The sequence below is a fragment of the Chrysochloris asiatica genome, unplaced genomic scaffold (genome assembly GCF_000296735.1).
Source record: "Chrysochloris asiatica unplaced genomic scaffold, ChrAsi1.0 scaffold00001, whole genome shotgun sequence".
In the NCBI taxonomy this organism is placed as follows: Eukaryota; Metazoa; Chordata; class Mammalia; order Afrosoricida; family Chrysochloridae; genus Chrysochloris; species Chrysochloris asiatica.
This window is the reverse complement of record NW_006408519.1, coordinates 16,823,568-16,829,982: the sequence shown is the minus strand read 5'-3', so window position 1 is coordinate 16,829,982 and position 6,415 is coordinate 16,823,568. Positions and strand designations below refer to the sequence as shown.

The 6,415-nt window shown below is 39.3% G+C and overlaps 1 pseudogene; it reads right to left on the bottom strand.

The window, feature by feature from the left end:
* Positions 1-3,600: 3,600 nt before the first annotated feature.
* Positions 3,601-6,415, bottom strand: part of LOC102823741 — a 20,133-nt pseudogene continuing 17,318 nt past the window's right edge.

Below are 6,415 nucleotides of genomic sequence, written 5' to 3'. Positions count from 1 at the left end.
GTACTATGGACTTGCAAAAGAACAAACAAATCTGTGTTGAAAGAAGTATATCTAGAACACTCCTTGTAAGTCAGGATTGCCAGACTTCCTCTCTTATACTTTGGCCATATTATCAGGAGTGACCAGTCCTTGGAGAAAGATACCATGTTTGGTAAAGTGGAGTGTTGATGAAAAAGAGGGAGACCCCCAACTAGATAGATTGGCACAGTGGCAGCAGCAATGGGCTCAAATGTAGCAACGATTGTGAGGTTGGCCCAGGACTGGTCAGTATTTTGTTCTGTTTTGCATAGGGTCACTATGAGTTGTTGCTGACTCCATGGAACCTAACAACAACAACAGCAACAACATTATGAAGGCATAAATATCTGTACTGACACAGAGTAAACTCATCAAACATATACAAGTACACTTTTCCAAAAGGAAGATAAGTCTGTTGAAAGTTAAAAATGGTTTTAAAAACCCAGAAAATAGCAACATTTGTATTATGAATTTTGAGAAAGCATGCAGTCTTCAAGTGAAAATTTTCTTCTGCCATTAAGTTCTAACAGAAATTTTAAGCAGGAAATTAATAGCTTTAAGTTCCATTATTGACTGCAAGACAGTTTTTTACAATAAATATGGTAAGATGTCCATTTAACAATTTCTAAAACTGAGGTAGGCACTGGGCCTCAGCTCCCAGAGTACACATCTCATTCCAAGGACAGAGTTCACATTCCAGGAGCTGAACAACAGACCTCCTCAGACCCACCTGTTTGTCACAGCTAACCTCCTCCAGTTGCAGATTCACCTCTTGGAAATAACAAAGCCCCAAGGTTCTGGTGTGGCACTGTGGATTAATGTGTCAGACTGGAAAATCATTTGAACTGCAAGGTCGGTGGTTCAAGCTCACCAGCTGCTCCTTGGAAACCCTATACAGGATCACTATGGGTTGGAATCTATGGCAGTTAACAACAACAACAAGGTTAAAACTTACTTGCTTCTGCTTCTGTAAACTCCCCACCTGCTCACTGTTCCCTCCCCACTGTATGAGTAGCAAATACTAGCCTTACACTTGCTCTTTAGTGCCCCAAAGACCCAAACTATATAAACTAGGGTCCTTCCTATCAACGGGTCTCAGTCTCTGGATAAGAATTCGCTGAGCCACATGTTGGCACAATAAAGTCCTTCCTTTGTTATAACCGGTGTAGCATCGGGAACTCCTTCAGACCCACTCTGGTAACAAAATGATTCTTGATATAAGGACATATATTAAACATAAATGAAGGCACTTCTTAGAGAAACTAAATATACCTGTCCCAAATTACCAATCTTTTGATCTAATTTGATATAAGTAGACAACATGGAAAGTTTACATTCTAAGCTGGAAGAGGTGAAAAAAAGGAAGAATGAGGCACCAATGTTAACCTGGAGCTATTCTGTTGAGGTGAGTGAAGAAAGATAAGACTAAGATTACCAGATCACCTAGAAGGAGCACCCAACTTTCAAAAAGAACTGTATGGTCAAATGGTTGTTCAACAAAAGAAATTATGGGCTCACTGTATTCAGGAGTGGCAATGGCTACTTTTGTAGGGATCTGAAAGAGAATTCTGACTTTCTTTCTGGGACTAGTATGGCTTTTTTCACTCTGTGTAGCATTTTTGTGCATAAGAAAGGACCTACATCAGTTATCTCAGCCATCTTTGTGGCAGCACCCTCAAATGAAAGCCTTGTAGACTTATGTCTATGGTCAATTTAATATAAAGCTTCACACTCCTACCCCTGGGTTGACTTGGGGACATATAAGAAAACTAGAAGGATATGATCTGAGGAAAAAACAAGTCGATCATATACTTAGTATAAAACAACAAAATGGTGTGATCATGGAATTGAGAACTGTTGCAAAAGTGTGTTCTCTTCCCTAGGCATTCTGGCTCTTCAGTGCAATGCTTTAAAAAAAAAAAAAAAAAAAAACTTAAAAGCTGGAATCTGAATTAGGCAAAGTTGTGTCATTTCCTTGTGGCTTCTATTATCTCAAGAGCTGAGGCACCTGAGGTTTTCCTAAAGCAAAAGAAACAGGAAACCACCGGATCAAGAGTCTGGCTGGCAAGAAGACAGATACTAAAACTGTGCTTATGATGTCTGGAATGGAGACAGCTGTAATGGTGGTGCTGGTGATGGCACAGGGCCTACAGGCCTTTCAAGGCCCAGCCTGGCAGGCAGCAACTATTGAGGCAAAGATTTGCAAACTGCTGAGGTAATAGATATGGAAAGGGGAACAGATGAGCTGAGAAGTGTTTCAAATCTCATTGATGCAGCTATAACTGCAAGGCTGGGGGGAAAAAAGTGAGTAACAGGGAGGGTCAGATCATAGGAAAGACATAAAATAAGTTAAAGACTTGGTATTACTTTTAATTGTGAGTAACTCTGTTTTAAGGTACGTGAGGTAACCTTGCTGCTTTTACAGACAAGGCTAGAATGAGAGCAGTGACCTTGGAGCACTGTAATTTAAGCTAGCTAATTGAGTTGCAAATAATGGTATTCAGAGGACTGGGTATCAGAAATAATTTCTTAATTAGAACAGGTGGCCTCCAAGTGGAAATGTAAAAGTACTAAATTAAGACACAAAACTTTAATTGGTCAGAGTAGGCAAAAAGCAATTTCTTTTTGAAACTTCTGATTAAAATATGGCTGAATCTATGTATGGCCAGGAATGCAGTACTCTTCACCTGTGGTATTACTGTTGTCTGAGTATAACAATTCCTTGTTCAAAATCCTCCACGTATTACAGGATGATTAAGATCCCTGCTCCCAGGCCACTATAAGACATTACTTAGTGCCTGAGCAAAACTGTGTTTCCACATAATTAACAAAACAAAATAACCAGGAAATGTATCACCTAAATGTGTATTTCCTAAATATAGACTAAATATGTTTTAGTCAATTGTTAGTATACTGAATTAATATGTTCTTGTGACCATGCTGATGTAGACTTCTGATATAATTTTGATGAGTGAGGAAATGACCACTTTGGACTGAAGCTAATTGGAAAAAAAAAAAAGACTGGGGTGGAATTAAAGTGGATCTGAATCCAATTCAAGGAAACATTTTTAAGGAAAAGGTATTTTTCTCACATTTTCATAGATTAAATGGTTTTAAAATACTACTTCTAAAGTATCTTGGGTTAGGGTTGTTGTTAAGTGTGGTCGAATCGGTTCTGACTCATAGCGACCCAGTATAGGGTTTCTGAGGAGCAGTTGGAGAGCTTTAACCACCAACCTTGTGGTTCAAACCAACCTTGCAGTCCAACACATTACCCGCAGCACCACACAGGGTGACTGGATACGTATATCTCCTTTCAATACAAAATGATTTAAATTTAGGTAAGAGGTTTCAAAAATAAATAAACCAAGTGGCAAAATTAAGCATTCCTTCCAAGAAGAGCTCAAGAGGGAAGTGAGAGAAGATAAAGATATTGTTGAGAATGCTGAGCCCCTCAAAAAATTCAGCTGAAACTTCTGTAATGCAGGCCAAAGAGCCTTCTACTCAGAGAAATTCGGCACTAATGAAAGTGACTCCCAGCACCCTGTGACGCCAACACAAATGCCTTCTTCACAGACAGTCCTAATAATTGCCCGACATGAGTTCCCTACACCTGTTAATTGACAAGCAAAACAAAAACTTTAGGACTTAGAAGTATAACACAGAAAGTGAATCTAAATTAGTTAATTCATACAGCATGGCTTTTGTTAGTGTACACCCATGGTAAACCTAATGCAGTAATCCGACCCACATCCAAGGCCAAGGAGTCTGGTACTGATAGCGTTCCACTGCTATTCACAAGGTTTTCCATGACTAAATATTTGGAAATAGCCCATCCCTCATTCTTCCTTGACTGTCTTCATCTGGAAACCCAGCTGAAGCCTGTCCACCATGGGTGACTCTGCTGATATTTAAAATACTCATGGCATAGCTTTCAGAAAAGAACACAATTTGAGTTTCATGAGGATGCAAAACATCCATTTTAATGTGGTATAAATCCAAGAACACAGAATTCCTTGGGGATGAGTTGCTGTAGTTCTAAGATGCCATCCAACTGGTTGTGACTCTGGTAACCGTAGGTACAACAGAAGGAAACACTGCCTTGTAGAGAAATGGAAATACCACCTTCAGAAGGGTGTAGACCTAAATCTAGGATATGCTGAGAAACGATAGCTTCACATTTTGATATATTTGTTTAATCAAGGTTTCTATGACTTTGTAGTGATACTTTTAGACTTGTCCTTGTACATACAGATATAATATAGGAACACTAGGAGCTCTGGTAGCATAGTGGTTATGAGTCGGGCTGCTAATCTCAAGGTCAGCATTTCAAAACTGCCAGTATTTCCGTGGGAGAAAGATGAGGCTGGCTTTCTGCTCCCGTAAATATGTACAGCCTTGGAAACCCTATGCTGGGTCACTATGGGTAAAAATCGACTCGACAGCACTTAACAACAACAACAGATTGCAAACCTGTTGGTGGTTCAAATCCACCAGATGCTCCTCTGAAATCCTATATAAGGTCGCTATGAGTCAGAGTTGACTTGGTGGCACTTAGAAACAACAGCAACAATCTTTGACAAATGTTGTACATTTGCATTCAATTTTTCCATAATAATTTACTATTTTATGTTGTTATTTGTATAATAAAATACGAGTCTAAAGTTATATAAAATTGCATGTAATAACATTAAGCATAAATATAGCAAGTTATTGCAACTTTTTATTAATTAAATGTTAATCATTTGCTGTTGTTGTTAAATGGCATTGAGTCGGCTCTGATCCATAGCGACCCTGTATAGGGTTTCCAAGGAGCAGCTGATGAGCTTGAACTGGCAACCTTATGGTTCAAACCGACTCTGAAGTCCAGCGCATTAGCCCACAGTGCCACACCAGGAATCGTATTAATCATAGTATTATAAAAATATGCACGTATTCCACTTAAATGTTAGGATACAGCTAATCTTTGATGGTCTTAGATATTTCCTATGGAGTGAATTGTGTACCTGCCAAATAAAGATGTGGAAATCCAAGCCCTGTGAATGTGACCATTTTTATTATGTTAATAAGATCATCCCAGAGAAAAATGGGTTCTAAAATTAATACCATTTTAGTGATGTCTTATAAAGAGGAGTACAGACACAGGGAGACACACAGGGGAACACAGAAACCATGTGAAGATACATTTATAAGCTGTCTAAAAATGCCAACAACTACTTGGGGCTACAGAAGCAGAAAGAAGCAAGCTTTCCCCCTAGAACTAACAGAGAGAGAGAGCTCATAGAACTTTACTTAACAATATTTTTTGTTGTTGTTAGGTACCATTGAGTCGGTCCCCACTCATAGCGACCCTATGCACAACAGAACAAAACTCTGCCTAATCCTGGGCCAGCCTCACAATCATTACAATAGGAGAAAGTAGATATTTCATAGGTCTCTGCATTGTGTGTATGCTGACAGTTACCCTCATTCAGATGGTTACCTTTGTTTTGTCTTTGTTCTATTTAATAATTAATAAAATGGTGTGGCGCTGTACATTAATGTGCTGGAGGGACTGTAAAGTCAGTTTGAACTACAAGGTCGACAGTTCAAGCTCACCAGCTGCTCCTTGGAATCCCTATACAGGGTCATTATGGGTCAGAATCTACTCAACAGCACTTAACAACAACAACATAGAAAAAAGGAGTCCTGGTGTAGCACTGTAGGATAAATCACTGGACCTCAAGGTCAGTTCTAACCACAAGATTAGTGATTCAAACTCATCGGCCGTTCCTTAGAAACCCTATACTGCGTCCTGTAAGTCAGAAATGACTCAATAGCTAGTAACAACAACAACAGGGGAAAAAAGAAGATAGTAAATATTTATTTTCAAGTTATCTATATAAGGTCTTTAGCATCTCTTCACTAAGTCCCTTCACTAAGTGACACAAACACTTGAGAGCTTGATAATTAGTTAAAAAGTTGGCTATTTGAACCCACCAAGAGGCACCTCAGGATATAGCTCTGACAATCTGCTTCAGAATGGTGGCAGGCTTGGAAAACCTAAGGAGCGGTTCTGCTGTGCACGATGTGGTCTCCGTGAGTTTGAATTGACTTGACAATAACCACCACCAGCAACATCCCTTTCAGGAAAGGTCATATTTCTTTCTCCCTCTTTCCAGAACTCATTCAGATAAGATGCTTGAACTGAAACCACAAGAAGTGTATATATAGACTTATTAGCCCATGTATGTATATATATAAATATTTTTGTTGTTAAGTGCAGTGGAGTCGGTTCTGTTGTAGCAAATCTGGAGGTGCAAGAAAGCAAATGGCACTCAGAATGGTGGAGGAACAGATTTATTTGGCTAGCCAACCCAGAGAGGCCTATGGGTCTCTAAGTCTGGGCCCCGTTTTT